The following is a 14,050-nucleotide window of genomic DNA, read 5'->3' as shown; positions in this document are numbered from 1 at the left end:
GCAAAGGCGGGGCACTTCCGATTCAGTGGAGTGGCAAAAAGGTCCATCAGGGGACGACCCCATCGGCTGAACACCATGTCCAGAGTCTCTTGATGAAGCTCCCACTCGTGGGTCGATGATGTGGACCTGCTCAACGAATCCGCTAGTATGTTTGAAACCCCCGGCAGATGGACCGCCGTCAGGGAGATTCGATGGCGAAGAGCCCAGTTCCAGATCTTCTGAGCTAGCCGAGACAAGGGCTGAGATCTTGTGCCGCCCTGTTTGTTCATGTAGTGCATGCTGGTTGTGTTGTCGGTTTGAACCAGCACGGACTCTCCTTGCACTACTGGCAGAAAAGATCTGAGAGCAAGGAAGATCGCCAGAAGCTCCAATCTGTTGATATGCCATGTTCGTTGTGACGGAGTCCACTTTCCTTTGATTGAGAGGTCTAGGAGATGAGCTCCCCAACCCTCCATGGACGCATCTGTGGTCAGTGTTAGATCCGGAGGAAGGGCCAGGAAGGAAACTCCTTCGTTTAGGTTGGATGGTTCTCTCCACCAAAGGAGACAGTCTTTCATGCGAGACGAGACTCTCACTAGATCGTTGAAGGATCCTGACACTTGGCGCCATTGCAGGTCTAGTTCCTCCTGAATAGGGCGAGTGCGGAGTCTGCAATTCGGGAGTAGAGCGATGCAGGACGACGCCATCCCCAGAAAGGACTTCAACATGCGCACAGAAACTGACTGTTTTGAACGGATGAGGGTGACCAGACGTACTATCTTCACCTGTCGTTCTTGGGAAACGAAGGCTTTTGACAATTCTGTGTCGAGAATGGCACCCAGGAAGTTTCTCCTCTGTTATGGTGTTAAGTGTGACTTGTCCACGTTGATGGTCAACCCCAGTGACTCGAAAGTCCGCAGGCAGAGACTTGTGTCGTGAGCCAGCTGAAGAGGAGACTGAGATTTCAGGAGGCAATCGTCCAGATAAGGAAAAATCTGCACTCCTTGAAGACGTAGATAAGCCATGACTGGGGCCAGGACCTTCGTGAAAACACGAGGCGCTGAACGCAGGCCGAAAGGCAGCACCTTGAATTGGTAATGGACAGTGCCCACCTTGAACCTCAGGAATTGGCGATGTTGTTGCAGAATCGGCACATGAAAATAGGCGTCTTGCAGATCTATCGTGGATAGGAAATCTCCGCTGCAGAGAAGCCGCAAGACTTCTGACAATGTGAGCATGCGGAAAGACTGCTGTTTTAGAAAGAAATTGAGCGCTCTCAAATCCAGTATAGGCCGCCACTCTCCCGTCTTCTTGGCAATGAGGAAAAAACGTGAGTAGAAACCTGTCCCTTGTTGTGATATAGGAACCACTTCGACTGCACCTTTTAGTATGAGAAGACGAACTTGATGTTGCAATTCTAGGAAATGGGGAGGTGGCGGGCCTGATGGCGGAGAATGAGGAGGAATCTCTGTGAACTCCAAGGCATGACCCTTGCGAACAATGTCCAATACCCATTGGTCCGATGTTATCAGAGACCATTGGGAATAAAACTGCGAGATTCTCCCTCCAACTCCTTGTGTGACATGAGAGTCACTGGCGTTTGTTGTTGGCGCCCCTATAAGTAGGTTTTCCTTTATAGGGTCTTGACTGATTTTGGCGAGTAGACTGCTGGGAGGAGTAACGTTGATTGCCCTGGTTGAATTGGCGGTACTGAGTGTGTCCTCCTCGAAAAGTAGTGGAAGATGAACCTCTTCCACGGGCGCCACGAAAGGGCTGCTTCTTAAATTGTAAAGAGACTAGCGATTTTGCTGTATCGGTGTCCTTTTTAATTGACTCCAGCGCCTCGTCAATGTGAGCGCCAAAAAGAGATTCACCGTCATAGGGCATGTCGAGTATCTTCGACTGGACTTCTTGCCGGAAAGAAGTGGATTTAAGCCAGCCCTGGCGGCGGACAGCCGCAGCACTGGCGAGGATGCGAAATCCCGTACTCGCCACATCAATCGCACAGTCAATCATTTCTTCTGACGCCCTCATGCCATCATGGAGAACTTGCTGGGCTTCCGCTCTGGACGCTTCTGGAATTAGTGAAACGAATGCGGAAATGTCAGACCACATTTGCCTGTCGAAACGACCTAGAATGGCCAATGCATTTGCAGCGCGTACAGACGTAGAGGACATGGTGGAAAATTTCTTCCCAATGGCGTCCAAACGTCGACCCTCTCTATCAGGTGGAGTAGTGAGAGGAGTCGCCGGATTACGGGATCGTCGCTGTGCCGCCTGTGTGACAACCGAGTCTGGTTTGGGATGCGACAGCAAACAAGCAGGTGAACCTGCAGGAGCCTTGTACTTCTTTTCCAGGCGAGGGACTTGTGCCGGCAAGGAGTTAGGAGAATGCATAATCCTCATCCCTTCTTTCCATACAAATTCTATGATTGGTATGGTGTGAATTTGTTTGTACGGTTTGTTCTTGAAATCGTAGAGAAAGCAATCTTCTTGCCGCTGTTCTCTTGGTAATTTAAAGCGGTCCGCCGCTTTATTCATCAGCACATGGAAGCTTGCTGTATCAATGGAAGGCGAATCACCTGCCTCTGGGTGTTGCGGAGAAGGTGTCTGTACCCGATAGTCTTCGTAATCCGCCATATCTGGATCCTGCTCATCGTCAGTATCCTGGTGTAATTCCCCTTCTTCACTGTCCGACTCATCCACCCCCTGCGCACCAGGTTGCGGAATAAGAGGGGGGTGAGGGCGGGGAAGCTCTGGCAAAACAGGCTGCTCCAAAGACTGTGGATGGGTGGCAGGGCCGGAGTCCTCCGCAGGAGCGTGGCTTGGCGTACCCTGAGGGGTAGGCGGAAACCTTCGGTTGTAGTCATCCAGCATATGCTGGAGGTTTGAAAACAAAGAAACTGGGAAAGATGCCATAGGAAACTGGACAAATTGGTCAACCGGTTGGACCACTTCCTCCACCTCCTCCTGGTCAGAACTTGATTCTTGACATTTTATAATTAACTCCGATGGACTGTGAGCTTCATCGTCATCATCGTCCCCCATAGATCCAGTCTCGTGATCAATTGCCATCAAAGGTGAGGGTAATTGGAGATCAGGAGGTGGCAACTGCAGAGAAGAATCCCTGCCGGAGGTCAAGGAAGGCAGTGGTACCAGAGGCATGGTGGCAAAAGAACCCAATCCTGACGAGGATCCTGAACTTGCCGCTGAGGAAATCGCCATCGTCGACGAGGTAGGGCCCACTGAGGGATTCGTCGTCGACGGTATCGTCGTCGACGGAACGTGCGTCGACGGAGTCTTCTTTGCTGGGATCTGAGGAGACGGCAGCCTCGTCGACGGTGTCTTCGTCGACGGTGTCTTCGTCGACGATACTTTCGCCGACGGCATCGTCGTCGACGGTACCTTCGTCGACGGTACCTTCGTCGATGGAACCGTCGTCGCCTTCTTCGACGACGACGTCGTCGTCGTGGAGCTGGTCGACGGAGCACTCGACGTCGACGGGGCTCTCGTCGTCGGAACCATCGTTGCCTTCTTCGTCGACGATGCCGACGTCGACGAGGTGGTCGACGGAGAGGCTGACGTCGACGGGACCTTCGTCGACGATGAATCCTTCGACGTCGAAGAGGTTTTCTTCGTCGACGGCAACTTCGTCGCCGACGAGATAATAGGGATCGTCGACGGGATCGTAGGAGGTCTCGTCGACGTCGAGGACGTCGACATCACCGTCGTCGACGACGAGGAAGCAGACGTCGTCGTCACAGAGGTCGTCGACGAAGACAGCAAAGCCAATCTTGTGGACGGAACGGTCGTCGACGAGCCCGTCGACGACGGAGTCAAGACTGTCAGAATACTGATAGAGCCTGGACAAGACGCCTGAGAGCCAGGTCTCGTGGGCGTTGACACAGAAGGCATAGAACTTGAAGATTGTGCCACAGGCAAAGCCAGCTTTTTCTTTTTCTGAAGAAAAGGAGAAGGCAAGTCTTGAACACTCCCACGCTTGGAAGGGACATTGGAACAGCCTGACTGAAGACTTACTGCGTCTGACAGAACATCTTCTTTATCTTGGAGGCGCTTCAACCATATGAGAAGACGACCTTCCCTGTCTCTGAGAGTCTTAGAAGGAAGAGCTCTACAGAATTTACATTCATCCACCTTGTGGTCAGGGTACAGGCAATAAATACACTTTTGGTGGGGGTCCTTCTCAAACAACCGTAGTTTCCCACATGAAGAGCAAGCTCGAAACAAAGACTTCTTACTTGACATTCTGGAAAAATAAGTTGAAGAGACAAACTCTGAAGAAAACTGAGCAGAGCTCAGGGAGACTCCCTTCACACGACGTGCGGTAGAAAATCTGAGGGCTTGAGCTTCTGAGGAGAAGGTTCTAGAGGGTGCTTGAGCCTGATTGGCTGCAGTTTGGACCAACATAATGACACTGATATGTTACAAATGAGTTTTTCTCTTGTAATGTCTTCCTATGGAAGTTACCATTTAGAGGTTTTACAGTGTATTATCTCTATTTTTATTACTCTATGATATTATCATTTATGTTATATTAGCAATATTGCTATTTTTATGTACCGTGGGACTCCCACTTCGACGACGGGGAATATTCAAGCATGTGAATCTATGAAAGACACCCCTAATACTGGAGAAACACAGTTGCTTAACAGATGCTTTTTCATAATAAGATCAGAAGGCCCATCATAGTCTTCCACCTTGTTACCTTTTAAGCAGCCACCTAGTTTTTTGACTGAGCAGTCAACAAAATCTACCCAGGTCTTACTCTAGGTTTTTTAAGACTCCCTGGACCTACTCCTGTAGTCCTCAGTGGCGAGTCGAAAGCCCTCAATTAAGACTTATCTAGCTGCAGATTTCTCATCTTTTTAATATTACTCCGGCTTCAGACTGGATTCAGAAACCTTTCAACATTACCTCTGGGTGCTGGAAGATGGCGTTTTGGGGCTCTGCATGGACATCGTCCGGAAAGCATGTGTGAGGCCTATATAGGTGCCACTCCTGCGTGTTTGCGTTAATTGCTTTTAAGACTGCCTATGCCCCCAGCCGTGGAGCCCCCATAGTATAACAATACACAGTGTGCAGGTTACTTGACTTGGGATCTTATTAATGGAGAGAGTCCAATCACAGAACGAGGAGGAATAGTGAGGAATATGTGGCTAGATAGAGTCTCTACCAGAAAGAGAATTACCAAAGTAAGTAACTTGTTCTTTTGATAGAAACTTCTAGCCACAGGTTCCAAACCTTTGAAATAGATTCCAAAGCAATTCAGATTCAGAGATGGGCCGGTCAATCAATAGATTTGTAGGGCACTACCAGTCACCCATGAGGTTATCCAGGCACTGGCAGGGTCCAGTTGATTAGCCAAATAGCCAGGTCTTCAGGGACTCTGGAAGAGATGGGGCGGTCCGTAGATAAAAGGGTAGCTTGCTCCATGACTTTGCTGCTAGGTAGAAGGAGCGACCACCTTATCTGCTATGTCAGATGCAGAGGGGTGCGTGAGGGTTGAAGAAAGGGACACAGAGCGGAGGTGTCTAGTGGGCTGATGGAAATTCAGGAAGTAGGCCCGCAGTTGTGTAGGGCATTGTATGCATGGATCAGGAGCATGCACTAGCATCCTTTCTGTACAGGGAGACAGTGGAGTTACCCGAGGTAGTGGGTGAAGTGGATTAGTGTAGGGAGATCCACAACGAGTCTAGCTGCAGCGTTCTGTATGGTCTCTAGTTGTCATTGGAGGTGACCTGCAGTCCCGGCGTAGAGAGCATCCAGTCAGTTGGAGATGAGGACCTGGGTGACGATGCGTCTAGAACTTTGGGGTAGTCATTTTAAAAGCTTACGAAGCATGCAGAGGATGAAGAAGCAGGAGGAGGAGACAGAGTTGAGCTGAGTCGTCATGGTTAGCTTGTCATCCAGAATGATGCCTAGGTTCCTAGCGTGGTCAGTGGGGATAGGAGGAAGTCAGAGTTCTGAGGGCCACAAGGATGCGTACCATGGGGAGTTTTTGTTTCAGAACATCAGTTCCGGTGTCTTGTCCCTGTTGAGCTTCAGGCAATTGTCCTTCATCCAGTAGGCGACATCTGTCATGCACTTGTGGCATTGGTCTTGGTGGTGTCCTCGGAGAGGGAAAGAAAGACATGTGTGTCGTCAACATAAGATATTATGTTGAGTCTGTGGTTTTTGGCGATGCTGGCCAGAGGTGTTGAGGGTGGGCTGAGAGAGGATCCTTGGGGTACACCCCAGATAATGGTGAATAGACTCAAACCAGAAAGTTCCAAGAGACTGAGTGGGCAGTGCCTTGCACAGTGAAACTGATTGTCTAGGCAATAATGCTTCATAAATGTCTAGGACCGAGACTCTCTGTGCTGACGCAGTGGTAGCAGCTTTGGCCCTGGTAGAATCAGCATGCAGTCCTACCCGAGGCTGCTTTTTGGCCAATATGCAGCAGATCTTAATGCGAGAGAAACCGACATAGAGCTGATAGAGCTGATCACCCAACCATTGGTCTTTGGTGCAATCTATGTAAATGCACAGTACTCTCTTGGAGGTCCAAGCAATGAAGTCTCTCCTCCTCCTAAAAGGAGTGAGCCAGAGCATAGAGCACCAGCAGGATGATGGTTTAACTGATGTGGAACAGGATCACAACTTACGGCAGTAATTGCACTTTTCTGCAGAACCAGTTTGTCTGGGAAAGAGGAAGTATATGGTGGAGTGACACAAAGAGCATGAAGAAGTCCTGAGTTGAAAAGAGCGTGGCCAAACGCCGATGCAGTAGGTCTGAGATCCCGCCATGTGATCCCCCACCAGACTACATCCTGTCATAATGCACCTGGTGACATACACTGACGTACCTCCAGAGAACCGCTGCATGCCGCAATTTGCTCTGGCCGCCTGTCAACGCTGGAGAGATGTTTTTGGCTAGGATGTGCTCCTGAAGCAGCAGCAGACAAGATGGCAGCCTGCAATTGCTGATCTCAGCACAGGACCCCGTATTTGGTTGCCGTCAGACCCTTAATACAACCAGGGTCTGCGATACTGAATGACGGTACCAGGGAGCGGAGTTGCTGCCGGCCAGCTACCCTCATCTGCGAAGAGCTGCAGCGGAGTTGCCGGACCCAGTGCGCGACAGTCATAGACAACGCTAGGGCCACCAGGGTGAGGGCGGTGACGCAGCCACGTGCCAGACGTGAGAGGGAGAGCACATGGTCCCCTGGACGTGGGCACTGAACTGCAAGAGCGCTCTATTCTCATAGAGAAGTGTTGAGGAGTCCCCTGCCGGTGCTGAGCAGAGCGAGGACTGAGTGTCAGTCCCAACGCTGTGGCGGTATACACAAGATGGTGGCTGCTAGAGACTATGCCCCATGATGACCTCCCACCCTGTGTGAGTGCCCCCCACAATACCCCCCCCCCCCCAGGCGACCTGGTGAACTGATCTGGCAGTGGTGGGAATCAAGCTGCTCAGCTGCCCAAACCGGACAGGGGCTTGGTATGGGATGAGCCCCATGGACTGAGAGGTCTGGGAACGGCCAAGCATGCAGGGCGATTAGAGCGACAAGGCGGCTGCTGGTTAGGAAAAAGAGCCGGGTGCTGTTCTGGCCCCATGGGACTGACCACGACCCAGACAAAATGCAGATTTGTTTGAGACCACGGCTGGGAAGAGCTTGGCTACATGACTACACGCTGGGGACCCTCTATGGCATGTTTTCCGGGGCCCGCAGACAACCGTCGAGAGCCTAGCATAGTGGCCAGCAGTAATTGAGCCACTGAAAAAGGGAAGCCCCTAATGAGCACTGGACAGGCACCATCTGCCCTTGTGAGGACCGCCTGGGCGCGGTATTGCCTGATGACCTGGGGGCTGTGTGATGCAGTGAGTAACAACAAAACCTAGGTGGAAGTGGACTGCCGATGAAAGGGGAGAAGAGGGCCTATCCCGCTGGGACACTAGCGATGTTTGCGGAGCTGTGGCCATTGGGTGATCTGGTCATAGGCCCACGGAGGCCCTAATTGTTGCTGCTGGGGCGGGCCAAGTGTGACTGGTCCTATGCACCAATACTCCAAAGGGAAGCTCTGCTGGGCTTCCAGTGTGGACAGTAGGGGCGTGTGTGTGGAAGACCCACTATTAGCAGGTAGCATCAGGAAGACATGTTACTAAGGGCTGCCCTAGCCTATCCCTCCCTGAGGTCTGGTGGTGCTGGGTGACGGAGTATTACAGCCCAAATGACCCTAGGGTAATTGGGAAAGACTGGGTGTCCTCAGCAGCTCGTGGGCTTTTAACCGCTGCTCTGTAGCAAAGTGCAAAGTCACCAGAAAGGACCCGGACGCTGGGGGCTCGACTACAACTTTAAGGTTTACCACTGTGATGGCGAGTGCGGCGACCCTAGACCCCGCTCAGGCAGGGGACCCTAGACAATAAGTCTTCAAACTGGGGGGGCCTCAGGTGATCACAGTGGGGGCTCCAGGCTCTGGCCAAAAGAAGCATTATGCTCTATAAAGGACCATCACTAACATCTTTTGTCATTTATATCCTAGCTGGTAATATGTGTTAAAGGGAGTCCAAATATTCTTAAAAACTCCCAGCCACACACGTTGGATACTTTTAATTGATACAATGATAATAGGTTAATTGTGAAAAACTTTCATGAGGGCCTGATGATTTTTAGTTTCCACGGGGGGGTGGAGGAGGGGGGGGGGGGAATATGGGGAAATAGGTTGAGGCGCAGCATTAAAGATTTTGAGGAATGCTGCCCTAGACACTCCAAGACATTATGCAGGCCATCACTGCTTCCTGGGAGGCGCCACAAACAAAGATTGATACCCTGGTGGTGGACCTGAGCAACCTGAAAGATGACCACTGGAGAGAATACTAGCGGATGTACCATCGGATATGACAGCACTGTGAGAAACACTTGTTCCTATTAAGGACAAAGCCTGGACTCTAGGGCACAGCAGAAGGTAGCAAACATAGATCGAGAAGGAATAACATTGCGTCATAGGCCTACAAGAGCGCATCGAAGGAAAGAGTACGTTAGTCTCCCTGGAGCGCTAGGTGCGCAAGGAAGTGGAACGGGAGGGCCTCTCCCCATTCTTTGCCCTGGAGGGGGCATACATGGTTTGGTCTCGGCTGCCCTTGCTGGGGGCACCACAGTGACCAGTGGGAGCCAGGCTCCTCTATTATAGGGACCGTGACCACATACTAGCCCACGCCAGGAACGGAGACATCCACATTGCTAACAGCAAAGTCATGATCTTCAGAAACTTTACCACGGAAGTGCAAAAGCAACACACTACGTTTCTGGACACCAAGAGGCGACTTTGCCAGATGAGCTTGCCCTATGCCAGGTTATTTTCGGCCCGGCTGCGGGTAGTGACCGCAGAGGGGGTGCCGTTCTTCTGGACTCTGCAAGAGTTGTGGAACTGGATTGAGACACACCCGCAGGCAGGCCACAGCAGGGGGTCCCCATGATGCACATCCAAGCGAAAGAAATTGAAGCGGCGGGGCAAGAGGGCCCGTTCTAGAGCAGAAGCACAATGGGAACCGCAGAGAGCGGTGGAAGTGGTGGCAGCAATGAACAGAGGAGGATCAAGCTCAACTCCATCACCAAGTGAAGAAGATGCCTGGGACTCAGACATCACTCAAGACACCAGCTCCACTGAGAACTAAGACAGTGACCTGCCTAAAGTTACACCTGGCATGGCCGGCAAACTCATAACAGGGTTGGCAACCTGTATGATTTATGTGGTGTCTGTTGTTCGAGTGGGGCCCTTAGCTACTTCTCCGTGCGTTACTTTGGTGATGCACTTTTGGGGCCTCAGAGGCCTGACTTTTCTCTCCTTTTCCTAGTCAAATGGGAGAAAGCCGGTTATGGAGCTTCTGGATGATCACAGTCTCGGGTTCGTTGAGGTTTCTGTGGGTACACCCACGAATGCATGCGAGTTGGCTGAATGTTTGAATGCGGTGTTGTCCTGCTTGTACTTGGGTGTGGGAGTTTGTTGTATGACTGATGAGTAGAGGGATTCGTTGGGTGCCTTGTGTAAGTGCTCCTTCCTGGGTGGGGAAGAGGGAATCCCAAAGGATTACAATCCACGAGTCCAGTGGTGCCATCCGGTTTGTCCTTCCCATGCACAGCAGCGACCCCCGTGACGTATAAAGTTCTGTCATGGAATATTCAGGGGATGCACACTATGGCTAATAGGCATAAGGTTTTCTCATATCTTAATAAACGAGGGGTTCAGGTAGTGCCTCTCCAAGAAACACACCTCCTTACCAATGAGGGAGCAGTGCTGCAGTGTAGATAGAGAAGGCAGGCCTAATATACTAATTACTCAGCTTTTGCACAGGGAGTCCTGATGTGGGTGTTGCCTGGGGTCCCCTTCCAGCCCACTGAGCATCTGATAGATCCAGCGAGCCACTACGTGGTGTCAATGGACACCTGGATATCCTGAACTGTCATGGGTGTTGCTCACACCCCCCCCCCCCCGCCCCCCATCTGGTGGGCGGGGTTATCCTGGGATGAGATTTCAATTGTGTAGCAGACCCCATACTGGATTGCTCACACTCCCATTGCGGGACTCCCAGGCAATCAGGGTTACCCACGCGTTCACAACCTGGCAGACACAATGTGGCCTCATTGATTCCTAACAATCATATCACCCAGGGGAATGCAACAACTCTTTCTTTTCCCATCTGCAAGACATACATGTGAGACGTGACACATTCTTGGGCACACCTGATGTCCAAGGCCTGGTCAAAACCACTGAATACCTTTCCAGAGCCATCGCCGACCACAACTCTTTGATTCTTAAGCTGGGTTGAGAGGGGGAGCGGACCTGCATTCCGTCCTGCTGGAGGTTGAAGCCAGCAGCAATGGAAGACCAGGTCTTCTGAGACACCAATGGGATGCCCATTAAACAGTATTTTGCCGAAAAAGCCAGCTCTGCCTTGTCTCATCAAATGAAGTGGGATGCATTTAAAACGGTGATCAGGGGCAGGTATATTTCAGAGTCTGAAGGACCTTACTGAAGGAGGCGATGGCATCTGAGGATCAGCTGTATGCTAGAGTGACACAGACCAGGGCACACAGAGTTACAAGCAGAAGTCTTGGAAGCTAAAGAGAGTCTACAGCCACATAGAATGGCTGGGATGTTTCAACAACAAGAACTATATGGTACAAGTGCATGCGAAGAGGGACTGTACTGGCTCGCTACTGGCAATGGCTTGCTAACCCAGCGTAACGGGCTCGGTTATTGAGGAACTAAACGCTGACTGGGGACACAAACTGTACCAGCAGGAAGACCTTAATCATGAATTTTATGGCTATTGCTTTGCCCTTTATCATAGGGCTGCTGCTTTCTCACTCGATGACATAGAAGCTTTCTTGGCACCAGTGGCTTTCCCAACCATTGCACCGGAGGAGGCAGAAGTGCTGTGGAGATGCCTCCACCCCTCTAGCTTTTTGCCCGGACTATGGAGCCATTGGCTTGTTACACCAGGGCAGGAGATGATTATCAGGGTATAAAGGTGGGTGAACAGACCCACCACATTGTATTATACACAGATGACTGCTTGCTATTCCTGCACGATGCAGAGGCAGCCCCAACGGGCGCTCTTGAGCTCTTGCCGTGGTTCAGCACACTCTCGGGCCTTCGGGTTAGCGGGCAGAAATCTTACATATTCCTTAAGCTGGCATCCAGAGCCTTGCCAGAGGGATTAAGGAAGTTGAAGTGGGAGCCTAGTTGCCTGCGTTAACTGGGTGCGAAATTTAATAAAATATCCACTTGTCTATGGGACAGATTGTTTCATGAATATACATGTCCTAGAAAAAAAAATCCACTTGTCCATTTGGTCCCAGTACTACAGCTACAAATTATGGCGCGGTCTCATTATATAAAAGCTTAGATATTAGCCTTTCTGATTATGCCACGGATCATACTATTTTAGGCTTTGAATTCTAGCAATTCCCTTATTTAGCCATCTTCCGCAGATCTACATACTGGGGATAGAGATAGCATTAAGCAATAGTTCCAGGGTTGAAATGCCCTTTGGAGTCTGTGGAAACCTATTAAATTGCATGTTTTAGGGGTTTAACTAATTCTTCTCTAATCTTTTCCCATACTGAGAAAGGTTGGAAATTTACTCCTGTCGATGGCAGAAGTAAAACTTCTTCCGGGGATGGGGGAAAAGTGGATGGAGGGAAAGTGAACTTTTAAATGCTTAACAGATTCTCCCATGAGCAAATCTACAACTGTAAGCTTTGCTTGTGCTAAAAGCAGTTCACAAATATTTTCTAGGCCTACGATGTCCTGGCCTACTTCTGTAAATCCTCGTGAATTCATGAAAACTGTAAATCTGCACTAATGCAAGACCAAATACCATGAAACTGGTTGCACTGATTTTCCATGATGAATATTTTATTGAAATGCTAGCATGTTTTACTAAATGATGCATCAAAGACATGTTACCTACAATACAATTTCACAGTAGTGTAGCAAAATTTAGCACTGAGCTCCTGAGGCGGAAGCCGGGAGCGAGACTCAGATTTTTAAAAGTTTTATCTTTGATTGTCACTTGTTACTTTGTTAAAAAGCACTCACTTCGCTCCTTGGTCTGTTCTGCTCGCGCAGCTGATCCAGCGCTGCCGCGGCATTTCACCTAAAACCTGTTTGGCCGCCATTCCCGCGAGCCCGGAGGCCACGCCCCTTTCAGAGGCCACGCCCCCCCTACCCACAAATCATGTGCATTTTCCGGACGCACAGCGGACAAGCGCAGCCAAAGGTAAGCCCGTGTGCGCCCGTCGCGGCCGACCGGGCCCAGGGGCCATCCATCATGCCCAGCCTGTCCAATGCTCTTCTACACAGCTCCACACCCTCCAAGGCCCGTGGCCTTTGGTGGACTCTGTGATATCACACATCGACAGACTGGGACTAACAGCCTTGCGCCCCCCCATCTCAGCTGCCCTTACCCTCCCCTCCCCCCCGTGCCCACTACCCTGTCCGTCTATTATCTTAATACCAGGTCAGCAGTTAAGCATTGTCATGAACTCTTCATCTTGCTGGATTCGCACAAACCGGATCTCTTATTTCTGACGGAGACCTGGTTTTGTGACAACTCCCTTCCTTCTCTGTTAGCTGCCCTCCCCACCGCTTACTATGCTCTGCGCGCCGACCGTCCCTCCGGCAAATCGGGAGGCGGCGTTGCCCTGATCGCCCGCAGAGAATTCACCTTTCAGCCGTTATCTTTTCCTTCCATCGGATCCTCAGACTTTTTAGTCGTCCGCTCACCTTCCTTTAGAGTTCCTCTGACCTGCCTGCTCATGTACCGCCCCCCAACCCTCTCCATCCTTTCTCCCCGGCTTCCAAGATCTAGTGGCCACCCTAGCGGTCAATAACGCCTCTATCCTGATATTAGGAGATTTTAACTATTGGCCGTCCGACCCCGCCGAATGTTCGACTTCGAAAGACTTCTCAGATACCCTCCGCTCCCTCAACTTTGACTCTCACGTTCACTCCCCCACCCACATTCAGGGCCACATCCTGGATCAAGTCTGGTCCCTAAATTGCCCTTTGGCCTCCCTGCTTACCTCTCCCTGCACCTGGTCTGATCACTTCTTATTGTCCTTCTCCCTTCACCTTAGCCCAGTCACCAAGCCCTCTTTTCCCAAAAACACCTGGTCGCGCTCATGGAGCAAGGTGGACGTGCCCGCTCTCTCCGCTACTCTCCTTGCATCTAGTCCGGACCTTTACGGCCTGTCATCCTCCGCACAAGCCGACTACATCAACTCCTGGCTCCTGTCAGGTTCCGACTCGGTCGCTCCCCTCCGGCGGGTGTCCTCTAGACGGGCGAACGACGCCAACCGTTGGTTCAACGAGGAACTCAAGGCACTAAAACTCACAGTGCGCCATGCTGAGCGGGCTTGGCGACGTGACTACTGCCCCAACCTCAAAACCCAGTATACCATCCTCCTGTCTCAGTATAAAAAAACTATTTTGGCTACGAAGACGGCCTACTTCTCTTCTAAAATCATGGCTGCTGACAACCAGCCTAGAGAAATTTTCTCTA

This window comes from Lissotriton helveticus, chromosome 1_1, assembly GCF_964261635.1.
Source record: "Lissotriton helveticus chromosome 1_1, aLisHel1.1, whole genome shotgun sequence".
Classification (NCBI taxonomy): Eukaryota; Metazoa; Chordata; class Amphibia; order Caudata; family Salamandridae; genus Lissotriton; species Lissotriton helveticus.
This window is presented reverse-complemented; position numbering follows the sequence as displayed.